The following is a 15352-nucleotide window of genomic DNA, read 5'->3' as shown; positions in this document are numbered from 1 at the left end:
TTATTTTTAATTTGCAACCTGATGGAGGTCAGTATAGATGGACTAATACAACAAGTCCCACACACAGCTAGAAGCCCAAATATTTTTTCAGAGGTAGATGCAGAAAAAAATATATTCAGTTTGCAACCTGATGGAGGTCAGTATAGATGGACTAATACAACAAGTCCCACACACAGCTAGAAGCCCAAATATTTTTTCAGAGGTACTGTAGATGCAGATAAAAATTATTTTTAATTTGCAACCTGATGGAGGTCAGTATAGATGGACTAATACAACAAGTCCCACACACAGCTAGAAGCCCAAATATTTTTTCAGAGGTACTGTAGATGCAGATACAAATTATTTTTAATTTGCAACCTGATGGAGGTCAGTATAGATGGACTAATAGAGAAAGTCCGACACACTGCTAGAAGGCCAAATATTTTTTCTGAGCTAGATGCAGAAAAAAATTATATTCAGTTTGCAACCTGATGGAGGTCAGTATAGATGGATTAATAGAACAAGACCCACACACAGCTAGAAGCCCAAATATTTTTTCAGAGGTAGATGCAGAAAAAAATATATTCAGTTTGCAACCTGATGGAGGTCAGTATAGATGGACTAATACAACAAGTCCCACACACAGCTAGAAGCCCAAATATTTTTTCAGAGGTACTGTAGATGCAGATAAAAATTAGTTTTAATTTGCAACCTGATGGAGGTCAGTATAAATGGACTAATAGAATGATGCTATGCCCAAAAGATTTTACTTCACTAAGTGCAGTAAAAAAATTGGTATTCTATACACAGGTGGTATATCTTGCAGCACAGATAGGCTACTCCACTGACTAACACACTCTGCAATAGGCCAAAAAGGATTAGCTTTGCTAGATTCAGCCAAATGCTGTGAAAAAAACTTGCACAGCACTGGCACAGACCTGCCTGGCAAAAACTGATAGGAACTGATGTAACCTAGTCCTGAAAAGGACTCCAATTACAATTAGTCTTTACTCCCACAACCTATCTATTTAAGAGCACAGACCTCCCTGATAAAAGTCGTAGGAAATGCTGTAACCTAGTCCTTAAAAGGACTGCAATCACAACTATTCCCTACTCCCAAGCTATCTGTATATTTGTGCGAAAATTGGCTTGAAATTAACAAGGTATAGCGCACACAGCAACAGCGGTGCCGTCTAACACGCAGCTGCAGCAGTGAGAAAATGGTGGCGAAGGGGAAAATGGCTTGGTCTTATAGGGCAAGGACATGTGACATACACTGCCAATGACACATGCCCTTGCTTGTGTGAAAAAAAGCACTTCGCTCTGTGTGTGCGCTGCTGATAGGCTGACAGATTGCACCTTCCCACTGCAAAAGCGGGAAAGAGAAAAAAAAATGGAGATCTTCATTGTTCCTGCAGAGATCCATCCCCTGCCCCTCCCCCCACCCCGCTGTACACTCAAACTGCGTATTAACATTAATTTTCATCATTACTGAGAAAAAATCCAGTTATGATTTTGGTGCACGAACAGTTATCGAACATAACCTCGAACAGCCGAATTTTTATCAAATTGTTCGTGTTCGCCGAACGGCTCGAACACTGCCCAAAACAGCTCGAATTTGAGATTGGCGAACAGTTTGAGTAGAACAACGCTCATCTCTAATAGCAACCCCACAGCCGAAGAGTCTGAGGCCTTCGATCTATCGCACACAGAACACAGACGCACCCACTTGATGACCTCCCTTTGCCACCCTGGCCACCAGAAACTCCTACCGATAGACTTCCTAGTTTCCGAAATCCCTGGGTGACCCGCCAACCGAGACTCATGACATTCAACAAACAACGCTCTCCTCAAGGCTCTAGGCACAAACAATTTACCACACAGAGTGTTAGTTGGTGCCGCACTCTGAGCTCCTAGGATGCTATTCTCCAACTCAGAATCCAATGCGGCCACCACCACATCTCTCTGCAAAATACACACCTCCCTCTCAGCATTCACCGCTGGAGAGAAACTACGAGACAAAGAGTCAGCCTTAACATTCCTTGTCCCCAGGACAAAGGTTACGGCAAAATTGAACCGGGCAAAAAACAGTGCCCACCTAGCCTGACGGGCATTCAAACGTTTAGCTGCGTCCAGATAGATCAAATTCTTATGATCAGTGAAAACCTGTATAGGATGTTGAGCTCCCTCCAAAAAATGTCGCCAATGCTCGAATGCGAGTTTAATAGCCATCAACTCACGATTCCCAACATCATAGTTGAGCTCTGTCTCAGAAAAATTTTTTGAAAAGAAAGCACAGGGATGCACCCCATCCTCACCCTCCTGGGAAATAACTGCCCCTACGCCTATAGATGAGGCATCCACCTCAACAAAAAATGGCTTGGTCTCATCCATCTGGATAAGTGCAGGAGCAGAGCTGAACCTCTCCTTGAGATACTCAAAAGCTTCAATAGCCTCAGTGGACCATTGGACTGTATTAGCACCCTTCTTAGTGAGATCAGTAATGGGTTTAGCGATGACAGAGAAATTCTTTATGAATTTCCTGTAATAATTGGCAAACCCCAAAAACCTCTGTACGGACTTCAAACCCTCAGGCCTCGGCCACTCCAGCACAGCCTTAACTTTCACCGGGTCCATCTCAAAACCATCACAAGAGACAAAGTAACCCAAAAAACTAATTTTTTGTACAGCAAACTGACACTTCTCCAATTTAGCATAGAGTGTGTTATCTCTCAGAATCTGAAGAACTTCGCGGACTCTCTGCCAATGAGACTCAAGATCCGATGAATAAATCAAAATGTCATCCTGATAAACAATAACACTCCTACCGATCAAGGGTCTCAGAATGTCATTGATGAAATTTTGAAAAAATGCAGGAGCGTTAGTAAGCCCAAAAGGCCTCACCAAACAATCAAAATGACCTTCCGGGGTGTTAAAAGCTGTCTTCCATTCATCTCCGTCCTTCACTCGCAGCAAATTATATGCCCCACGAAGATCAATCTTAGAAAACCATTTAGCTCCAGTCAATTGGTTAAACAAATCCGGAATAAGTGGTAACGGGTAAGGATTGCGCACAGTGATCTTATTAATCTCCCGAAAATCCAGACATGGCCTAAGACCCCCATCCTTCTTTTTGACAAAAAAGAACCCAACTGTCACAGGAGACTTAGAGGGTCTTATGTGACCTGCAGCTAAACTAGTCTGAAGGTACTCCTTCAAAGCCTCCCTCTCGGGAATTGTCAGATTAAACAACCGACTCTTTGGGAGCTTAGCATCAGGGACGAAGTCAATAGCGCATTCGTGATCTCTATGAGGTGGTAAAGCTTTCGACTCCACCTCTGAAAAAACCCTCCAAAAATCCTGAATGGGTTCAGGTAACTCCCCCTTCACAACAGCCGCAATGTGAACATTACAACACTTACCATAACACCCCTGACCCCAGGATCTTATGGAACCAGATGACCAGTCCAGCAAAGGATTATGCACTTTTAACCAGGGCAGCCCCAGGACGACCGGGGAAGGCAATTTAGCAAGTACAAATAAGTCAATCTGCTCCTGATGTTCCATATTGATAGTAAGCGGAAACCCAGTGACCTTTCGAAGAATGCTCCCATGCTCCAGGGGAGTATTATCAATCGCCACTACAGGAAAAGGAGACGACAAAGGTTCAGAATCAAACTTATACTTTTCAAGAAATTGTTGATCTACGAAATTAAGTGCAGAACCACAATCCACCATAACTTGAAACTCAATCAAACGACCCTGATAGGTGGTATTAGCAGGAAAAAACACCCCAGCAGAATGTAAAAATGCAATGCGAACGGGAGTGTTATATCTACTGACCTTTTTTTTTCTTTAATTAAGCGAAGCTCACATTGCTTTAAAAAAAGATCAGCCTTACCGCAATACAAGCAAAGTCCCTCAGAGAACCTCCTGTCCCTCTCCTTGGAACGGGATGACATTGCCCCGACCTGCATAGGTTCCCCAGTGTCGGCAGGAATATTGTGACAAACAGAATCCAGCAATACAGGAAACTTCACCTCATTCTGTCTAGCCCTCAACCTTCTATCCACACGAATAGCTAACTGCATGGCAACTTGCAGAGTATCAGGTGCAGGGAAAGCCATGAGCAAATCTTTAACCCTTTCACTCAAGCCTGCCAGAAACGGAAACTTGAGTGGAGGGTCGTTGCACCTGACCTCTGCAGACCATCGTCTGAACAGGGTGCAATAACTCTCAGCATCAAGAGAATCCTGTTTGAGGCGTCTGAGCTCTACCTCAGCTGATGTAACCCAATCAGGATCATCATATAGAAAACCCATGGCATCAAAAAATGCCTCCACAGACCTCAGACAATGATCATCAGGAGACAAGGAAAACGCCCAGATTTGAGGTTCCTTATGCAATAGAGACATAACAATTCATACACAAGGTAGTTTACTACAAGAAGATCTAGATCTGAGCCGAAAATACAACAAACCAGCATTTTTAAATGAAAAAAAATCCTGTTGTTTCCCCGAGAAACACTCAGGTAATCCTACCTTAGGTTCTTCATAGCGTTCTGCAGGGTATTTATTCACGTACAGCTGAAGATCGACAACCTCCAGAGTCAACCTTTGCAAGCGTTGAGAAAGCTCCAGGATGGTAACCATACTGAAGAAAATCCAGGAAGAGTAGAGAAGAAGAAAAAAAAACAAGACAAAAACTTTTTTTTTTTTTTTTAATCGCGGCTGGACATATTGTTATGTTCTGCAACTTAGAACTAAGGAATAGGAGGGAAAAGCTGTCTCTGCACTGAGACTCAGCTTTACCCTATGCTGGGGTGGGTGCCCTATTCCTTATGAATAGCCCCACCAAAACTCCTGCACTGAACTCAAGCGAAGACCTGTAGGAAGGGGAAAGGGGTCCCTAAAAGATCTAAGGACTGGGAGCAAAAGCAGGAGACCTCCTAACAGAAAAGTTAGTTTAACGAAAATGAAAGCAAACGAAACCGGTGGAACAAGAAGTCCCAGGATAACAATAGTCCAAAGCAAGAAGAACTAAACAAGGCTACTTAGCAAGAGCACAAGTGTTACAACACTGATGTCCAGCGGGGAATGAGAGCCAGGTGCTGAGTAATAAAGGGTGCAGAGATCACATGACCAAGAAACCCAGCACCAGAGGAAAAGACTAGAAGCCAGCAAGCTAAAACAAGATGGCCGATAGTAAAACAACATAGATTCTAACACTAAGTGCCAGAACAGAAGAAACACCTCTCAAGTGACGCCATATTGGAAATTACACCCCTCTGGGAATTTATCTGCAGGTATAGTGATGATTTTGACTCCATGGGTGTTTTCCAGAAACAAGGAGCAATGGATGTTGCTGAGTGAAAATTGCAAATCTGCTATTGTAGTGCCTGTTCATTGTAGAGCCTGTACATTGTAGTGCCCAGTACATTGTAGTGCTCAGTACATTTTAGTGCTTCTGGAGACATGTACTCTGTAAATTAAGTGGGCTACAAAAATGCAAAAAAATATGGATGCTAAATGTAGTTTAGTTACACTGTGGAGGCTCAAAAGGGACAAGGCATTTGGAATTGTGAGTGCAGATTTTGCTGGATTTCTATTTTTGGTTGAGTACCATACTGATTTGTTATTTTCCACAGTATTTGTGCTACCAGTAATTTAGAAGCCCTCTATATTTCCATTGTCATATGTTGGACCTGAGTGGGGATTTTTTTTATGGATTGAGTTGTTTGAAGTTTTTTTGGGAACATTTTATATAACATTTTGGATCACATTTATCCTGTGCTCTTCGCTGAGCACTTACATCAGGGTTTCCATCTAAAACTCCAAATTACATGAATCAGATGAAACCCCCGAGAGATCACTATAATGAGGCAGCAGAGTTCCTCTGGACTCCGTCTGGCCGCTGTTTAGAGGTGTTCTTCTTTTCAGATGTGCACAAAACTGTGGCTGACCGTGCTTTTGTGTATGCCTAAAAAGAAGCTTAAAAGACGGACACTGCTGGATCATAGGTCAGACGGAGTCCACAGTGTCTCCATCTGCCTTGTTATAGGGAATTATTCTTTGGCGGTTCCGTCTGAATCACGTATTTTAGAGACTTAAATGGAATCCCAGATGCAAGCGCTCAGCGTAGAGCACCGAATAAATGTGAGCCGAGCCTTACTCTTATGATCTTTGGGAGTCAGAATAAACTAATCAACAGCAGGTCAAGAATTAGTTTTATTTATTTTTTTATGTTGTTTCTTATGCAGTATTAGTAATAAGACAACTTTATTCTTCAGGTCACTACAATTACAGTGACACTGGATTTGTTTCATTTTTTTATGCTTGACTACTATCGCACACTAAAAAATGCTTTTTTTTTACAAAAAAAAGTTTTTGCATTGCCATATTTTGAGAGCTATAATTTTTCTATATTTCTGCTGAAAGAGTCATATCAGGGCTTATTTTTTGAGGGATGAGATGAAATTTTTATTGGTACCATTTTTGGGCACAGAACTGTTTTCGACCAGCAATGCAATGCATTATACCTGTCAGTGTTACGTTGACAAAACACAGTTTAATCAATGCTCCTGGCATGGTTTAATAGGCTGTCGTAGCTGGCAGACCCGAAGGTCATTTTTTGACCTCTGGTTGTCATGACTACCATCGGCAGCCCGCACTCACCTTGGGTATGTTCCGATCGGCTGGGAGCCCCCTCCCTCTCCTAGCCGTTTAAATGCTGTGATTGCTATTGATCACAGTATTTAGGGTGCTGTATGCCCTAGCCCTGGCTGTAACATTCGGAGCTCGGTCATCGCTTAAGCAAAGCTCCTAGCAGCATTTGTGCAGGCCCAACTTATGTGCCCACATGATCGTCAGGACATACCGGCACGTCCATTTGCAGGAACGCACTACAAAATAGGACATATTGGTTCAGTCATTGTTGGGAAAGGGTTAAACACGCCTTGAAACACTGTGACGACAATCTACAAGTTGGTCTAATGAGACTAAAATAGATTTTTTTGCCGATAATTCCAAAAAGTACATTACAAACCAAAAGTTTGGACGATCAGTGAATATGAATAGCAGTACCAGAGCGCCAATAACAGACCAAAAATATTAAAAGGACTAGTTTATTAATACACACAACGCGTTTCGGTGGACACAGCTCATCAAGAGAATGCCAAGAATGTGCAAAGCAGTCATCAAAGCAAAAAGTGGCTACTTTGAAGAACCTAGAATATAAGACATATTTTCAGTTGTTTCTCACTTTTTTGTTAAGTATATAATTCCACATGTGTTAATTCATAGTTTTGATGCCTTCAGTGTGAATGTACAATTTTCATAGTCATGAAAATACAGAAAAATCTTTAAATGAGAAGGTGTGTCCAAACTTTTGGTCTGTACTGTATATTTGATGCAAAGCCAGCACTGTGCGTCACTAAAACAACATCATAACATCAGTTAACCATGTTGGAGGGAGCATTCTATTTCTTGGCTGTTTTTTGGCAAGCTGGAATTGAGCCTGAATCCAATTGAAAATCTGGGGATTAATCTGAAGAGGGCGCTGTACACAGGAGATGCCTTCGCAAACTGACAGATTTGGAGAGTAGCAATGCTACCAGGAAGAGTGGGCAAAGACTGCCAATTCTAAATGTGCCATACTGATAGTCTCCTACCCAAAAATACTTCTGTCATAAATTTAAAGGGTATTTCAACAAAGTACAGTGGGTACGAAAAGTATTCAGACCCCTTTACATTTTTCACTCTTTGTTTCATTGCAGCCATTTGGTAAATTCTAAAATGTTCATTTTTTTTTCTCTTCTCATTAAAGTACACCCTGCACCCCATCTTGACTGAAAAAAAACAGAAATGTAGAATTTTTTGCAAATTTATTAAAAAAGAAAAACTGAAATATCACATGGTCATAAGTATTCAGACCTTTTGCTCAGTATTCAGTAGAAGCACCTTTTGAGCTAGTACAGCCACGAGTCTTCTTGAGAATGATGCAACAAGTTTTTTACACCTGGATTTGGGGATTTGGGGATCCTCTGCCATTCTTCCTTGCAGATCCTCTCCACTTCTGTTAGGTTGGATGGTGAACATTGCTGGAAAGTCATTTTCAGGTCTCTCCAGAGATGCTCAATTGGGTTTAGGTCAGGGCTCTGGCTGGGCCAGTCAAGAATGGTCACAGAGTTGTTTTGAAGCCACTCCTTTGTTATTTTAGCTGTGTGCTTAGGGTCATTGTCTTGTTGGAAGGTGAACCTTCGGCCAAGTCTGAGGTCCTGAGCACTCTGGAAGAGGTTTTCATCCAGGATATCTCTGTACTTGGCCACATTCAAGTTTCCTTCAATTGCAACCAGTCGTCCTGTCCCTGCAGCTGAAAAACACCCCCATAGCATGATGCTGCCACCACCATGTTTCACTGTTGGAATTGTATTGGGCAGGTGATGAGCAGTGCCTGGTTTTCTCCACACATACCGCTTAAATTATCACCAAAAAGTTCTATCTTCGTCTCATCAGACCAGAGAATCTTATTTCTCATAGTCTGGGAGTCCTTCATGTGTTTTTGAGCAAACTCTATGCAGGCTTTCATATGTCTTTCACTGAGGAGAGGTTTCCGTCGGGCCACTCTGCCATAAAGGTCTGACTGGTGGAGGGCTGCAGTGATAGTTGACTTTGTGGAACTTTCTCCCATCTCCCTACTGCATCTCTGGAGCTCAGCCACAGTGATCTTGGGGTTCTTCTTTACCTCTCTCAACAAGGCTCTTCTCCCACGATTGCTCAGTTTGGCTGGACGGCCAGGTCTAGGAAGACTTCTGGTGTTCCCAAACTTCTTCCATTTAAGGATTATGGAGACTACTGTGCTCTTAGGATCCTTGAGTAATGCAGAAATTCTTTTGTAACCTTGGCCAGATCTATGCCTTGCCACACTTCTGTCTCTGAGCTCCTTGGGCAGTTCCTTTGAGCTCATGATTCTCATTTGGTCTGACAAGCACTGTGAGCTGTGAGGTCTTATATAGACAGGTGTGTGCCTTCTAAATCAAGTCCTGTCAGTTTAATTAAACACAGCTGGACTCCAAAGAAGGAGGAGAACCATCTCAAGGAGGATCACAAGGAAATGGACAGCATGTGACTTAAATATGAGTGTCTGAGCAAAGGGTCTGAATACTTATGACCATGTGATATTTCAGTTTTTCTTTTTTAATAAATTTGCAAAAATTTCTACATTTCTGGGTTTTTTTTCAGTCAAGATGGGGTGCAGAGTGTACTTTAATGAGAAAAAAAATGAACTTTTTAGAATTTACCAAATGACTGCAATAAAACAAAGAGTGAAAAATTTAAAGGGTCTGAATACTTTTCGTACTCACTGTATTGTGAGTAAGCTTCCCCAGGTTTTGGTTGTACAGTGTATAACCATCTGAAGATGGATCTGAAGATGAGGACCAGACAAGTGAAGGTGAGGAGAGGAGGGGTCAGAGAGGTGAGGGCAAAATGGATATAAGGATTTTTTTTACATTTACATGGTCTTTTATTGTTCAGAAAAATGGCTGCCATTTTGATCCGCTTTTTGTGTCCGCTTAAAAGCAAATTACAAAAAATTAGTATTTTGGTGAATGTAGAATTTTGAAAAATTCGACTAGAATTCAACTTCACTCAAATTCGAATTTATTCCCTCATCTCCAATTGTGAGTGGTATTATTGAAAAGTGTAAAACAGCAAATGGGAACTGTAGCAACTCAGTCATGAAGTGATAAGCCACGTAAAGTTAAAGGGAATCTGTCACCCCCCTGGGTGATATCAGACTTCTACTATGGGCATACAGGGTATAGAAAAGTAAATCTATACATACTTGTATGGCCCATAGTAGAGGTTTAATTGCAGAGAAATCTGTTTTTATAACCTCCGTTTTTTACAGGCTTGGCGTCTGTGGGACGCCAAAAAATTCTCCCGCCTATGTGCTTATTATTCCCCCAAATCCTCGCCTAAATGCTTAATTATCATATTCCCCCCTCACCTGCATGTTACAGGGCCCTGTGAAGTGCACTCTGCTCCCTGACTTCCCGGGTATGTGCAAAGCACCGCTCACATAGAGCTTGCTTTGCTTCATTCTGGCTCCGTCTGCCTGTATACTGCGGCACAGGTTTCTATTGCGCAGGCGCCGGGGAGTCACTGTCACTTCCCAGCGCCTGCACAATAGAACCCTGCGGCGCAGTGCACAGAGAGACTGGCCGGAATGAAGCAAAGCGCACTCTATATGAGCGGCGCTTTGCTCATGCCCGGGAAGTCAGGGAGCACAGTGCACATTACAGGGCCCTGTGATGTGCAGGGGAGGGGGGGATATGATAATTAAGCATATAGGTGGGGATTTGGGTGAATAATAAGCACATAGGCGGGGATTTCTTGGCGTCACCCGGACGCCAAGCCTGTGAAAAACGGAGGTTATAAAAACAGATTTCTCTGCAATCAGACCTCTACTCAGGGCCATACAGGTATGTATACATTTATTTTTCTATACCCTGCATGTCCATAGTAGAGGTCTGATAACTCCAAAGTGGTGACAGATTCCCTTTAAGTATTGGGGTCACCAAATGCTGTGGTGCATGGTACAAAAAAGTCACGGTTTACTGACTTAATTACTGCAAACTTACAACCCTCTTTTGGCATTAACATTGTTTCATGTCATGGGTTTTATTGGCCGAGCAGCTACATGTAAGCCTTACATCACTTATCACAATTCTAAACGTTAGATGAAGTGGTGCATAGCATGTCGCCACTGGAATCTGGAGCCGTGGAAACGTGTTCTGTGGGATGTCAAATCGCGCTTCTTTTTCTGTCTGTCTGATGGAAGATTTTGGATTTGAGGAATGCCAGGAGAATGTTACCTGTCCGACTGAATTATGCCAACTACAAGGTTTGGTGGAGGTGGATAATGCTATTGGGTTGTTTTTCAGGAGTTGGACTAGGCACTTCAGTTCCAGTAAAGGGAAATCTGTATGTTTCTGCATACAAAAACATTTTCTATAAGCTTTAATATTTTTGGGAACAGTTTAGGGAAAACTCTTTTCTGTTTCCCATGTCTGTGCCTCAGTGAAGAAAGCAAGGTCCATAAAGGCATGGTTGGGAGAATCTGGTATAGAAGAACTTGACTAGCCTAAACAGAGTTCTGACCATGGAATACCTTTGGGATAACTAGATTGGCAATTTTTAGGCAGGTCTTCTCATCCAACATCAGTGTCTGGCCTCCTAATTTCTCTTCTGGATGAATGGACAAAAATTCCCACAGACACCCTCCAAAATCTTGTAGAAAGCTGTCCCAGGAGAGTGGAAGATGTTGTAGGTACAACAAAGGGACCAACTCCATATTAATATCTATGGATTTAGAATAGGATGTCATAAAAGCTCCTTTAAGTGAAATGTGTAGGTGTCCCAATATTTTTGTTTATATAGTCTATGTTAATATTCATAGAATATACTTGTCATGTTCCTTGCTTTTGCAAAGTGTAATTACATATCAAACTGATATCCACTACGTTTTACATGATGTACAATAAGGCTGTGAAAGGTCATATTTTAATTATCATCCACAGGTTTTACAAGCATTAAATCAATTTGCATGTTGTCTCATAGGATAAATTGGCTGTTCTAATTTAATTGTGTTAAGGACATACTGCTCATGTTGATCTCTTTGACCTGAGTGAAGCAAATTAATATCTAATTACGTGTTTAGTAAAACTAATTTTTATAAGTGAATTCATTTATAGTATTTGAAACAGAATGAAATAAAGAATGAAGAAACTTCTATACTGACGGGTAATAGCATCAGTTACTTTGGTTATCTGGACTTTTGGTAATGACATTATGCATTAGTTGTGTCCTTGTCTCCCTTTCAAACTAGTAATGTGTCACATCTTATTTTATCTAAGGGCTCTATAGGAACCTATTTCTTATTGTGATAATATCACAAAACTTGATTTATAGGATGACAGGTACTGTACCTAAAGTGAACTGAAATTATAAGGGGCTGTCCAGGACTTTAACATTGATGGTCTATCCTTAGGATAGGTCATCAATGTCTGACCAGTGGGGATGTAACACCTGCCCCCCCTCCCCCAATAAGCTGTTCTTGATGTCGGCGGTGGCCAGAACTGCTCAGTTATGGAGTTGCACAGTATGTCTCCATCAATGGAATAGTGACCGTGGCCAGGTACAGCACATCCACTCCCTATTGATATGAATAGGGGAATAGCTGATCAGCAGGTGTGCCGGATGTTGCATCCCTACACATTTGACTTTGATGACCTCTCCTAAGGGTAGGCCATCAACGTTAAAGTCCCGGAGAACCCCTTTAAATTAAACCTATCTGAATGTTTTTACACAATGAATTAGTAGTATGGCTATATAGCTGCTGTTCCTTCCAAGTGCAGTGACACGCCCCAGGAGCACTTCCAGCATGATTATCCAGTGGCTTATACACTTAATAGACTTCTCTTGACTGGCACATTGGATCTCTACCAAAAAGGTATGACTTTTAACTTAATTTAAAGATATAGTACTACTTCTATTAGTAAAATTGTGTGAACGGGTTCACTTTAGATAGAAGATTGGGAAATTTCGAGTTCATGCATGCAGGAATGACATAAGCCTAAATCCTACAAAGACACACACACAAAGTTGCTGTGCATTTTTAGGGACTCCATGTAACAATAATTCAAGAAGCAATGTTACTAGGAAGAACACCTCTATTGTATAGCATCTGATAGAAGACCTGACAATTATTTTCTCACCTATTCCCCAATATAATGAAATTGAAAAAAAAAACATAGACACACAGAATTCTGTAACCACATATTGCAGATCTGTATCACACAGATCCATAATACAGCTGAGGGCACAAAAGCTTATTGTGCAGAGGCTAATAGAGAGGTTTTTACATTACTGGTCCATTCTAACATGACATTCCGTATTGTATATTTTCCTAATTGGTTAAAAAGAAATGAAATCATGTGAAATCTTATCTTCTGTCTTGATCAGGCATCTTGAAATCCAATAGAACTTTTTGTCTATACCTATCTGCTTAATGCTAGATGCTGATCTGTAACTAGAAGACACATTTATAAGAGTTGTTATTAGTGTATATAGTAGTGTATTTATATATATATTTTAAATCATTGTTGAGTCCACAGTTTAAAAAAACTTGTCAAAAAAAGATGCAAAACTGTGCTTTCTGTAGATGGGTGTTTCGTGTTTTGCTGATAACTCAAGAAATGTTTCAAAACTGTGTAAGGGCTTGTAAAGACGATCATAAAAATTGGATGAGTGCCATCCTTCGTTTTGACTAATAGCTCTCGTCGCCATGTTATTCAATGAAGCCATGAACATGTCAGATTTTTTTTTTTCGAACCAAGTGGCCGACGAAAAAAATTGCAGCATGCACGATTTGCTTCCGTTAATCAGAACGCACTCGGCTATTCAAGTCTATGGGTGTGTTGAAAAAATCAAGTGACATCCAAGTACGGTCCAATTTTCACAGACAAACAAAAATTCAGAAGAATGAAATACTTTTTTTTTAGTATTCTCCACATCCAAGAAAATCGTATTACACTCTGATCAAACTCTGATGAGAGATGAGAGAAAAACGTTCGTGTGACCCTAGCCTGGGGGGGGGTGGACATTATATTACAGCATACACATCTAAGAGGGATATTATTGAAGATATTTTCTTTATTTCTAGAGGAGAGCTATTTTACATACCCTTTCCTTTCGTTTCCCTAAAACTGGGTCTTAATTGGAAAGAAATGCTATTGATTTATGAAACTTATTGTATCCGGCCAAAGATACTATGAATATATTTTCCTATATATTCACCTGTAGTAAGTGCTTTTAGATGGCTATAACCACTACTTTTTGATGAAATTATGCAGTTAAACAATTATTTAACTCATGATAAATGGATTTAAAGAAGCGACATCAAGTACGAGTGGTAAATACATTTATGCATCCTTGAAAGAAGTAAAACAAGCAGTATGGAGGTTCTCTATAAAGCCGTTAAGTTGTTCCCTTCATTCTATGATTAACACATCTTATGTCAAATATTCAATGTTAACTCTCATTCAAGGTGAAGTTGTTCCCAGGCTTCGTGTTTTGATTCATGCTGCTTAAGTTATGAATTTGAATAGGAAAGATAATTGCATGTTCTAGACAGTGTGAGGTGTTAGCCTATTGCTATTATGTTCGGCTACTTTGTTTTACACAGATACATGGTGTGAATTTCTTAACTTAGTGGATTGGGAAGAAGCAGCGAGAAAAGTATTAAGTGCACAGTATTTCAAATATGAAATCTTTCAAATATTTGACGCTTCTGAACATTTTATATATAGTAAATGCTTATGAAATTCATTACATCGAATGTAGCTGCTACATTTGGTGGAGAAGTGGGTGATTCTCATTAACACATGATGTAAAGGATGGCGCCTTTCATATCACCTTTTGAAATTAGCTTGAAGAATAGAAATGTCTTCCTTCATTCAGAAATAGTTAAAATAAAAAGAATATATAACACAACTTGCCAATGTCATATGAAGAAATTCAGATATGTGATAATGTGTTGACACTGGACCTGTTTTATTAAAGAAATCACATAGAGGGAAAATTTATATCAATGCATCACCTTGTCAACAGGGATTCACTAACATTTTAATTATTGAATATTACAGTATTTTGATATCTTGTTATACAGAGCTGGGAAAACTATGTCCCGTGGGCCACATTTGGCCCTCTGGCTGTTCCAGTCTAGCCCGTGTACCGAGACAGCCGAAGGGTTGAAATAGTAGCCCATGGGCCACAAGATGCCATCACCTACTGCCCATCCACCGCCATCTGCTGTCACTACTATCCACATCCTCAGGATGCAGACAGCGGTGAATACATTGGTGGAAGATGGAGCTGCCTGCTCCTTCTTCCACCAATCAGTGTGTGCGACTGAGACAGCAAACGCAATGATATCACTTTATCGCATCTGCTGAGCGGAGAGTCAGTGCACCGGAGATAGGAGCAGAGCGCCGGGGGAATGAGAGCGAGTTGAATACATTTTTTTTTTCATATGTGTATGAGATGTATATTTGGTGCTATGTTGGGGCTCATACTGTATCTAGGAGGCTATGTGGGGGCTCATAATATATCTAGGGGTTATGTGGAGGCACATACTATATATAGCGGGGTATGTGGGAGCACATACTGTATATAGGAGGTTATGGGGGCTCATACTGTATCTAGGGGACTATGTGGGGGCACATAATGTATCTAGGGACTATGTGGGGGCACATACTGTATCTAGGGGGCTATGTGGGGGCACATACTGTATATAGGAGGTTATGTGGGCT

The sequence above is a fragment of the Phyllobates terribilis genome, unplaced genomic scaffold, assembly GCF_046119375.1.
Source record: "Phyllobates terribilis strain yellow unplaced genomic scaffold, ASM4611937v1 Scaffold_3__8_contigs__length_932513732, whole genome shotgun sequence".
Taxonomy (NCBI): domain Eukaryota; kingdom Metazoa; phylum Chordata; class Amphibia; order Anura; family Dendrobatidae; genus Phyllobates; species Phyllobates terribilis.
This window is presented reverse-complemented; position numbering follows the sequence as displayed.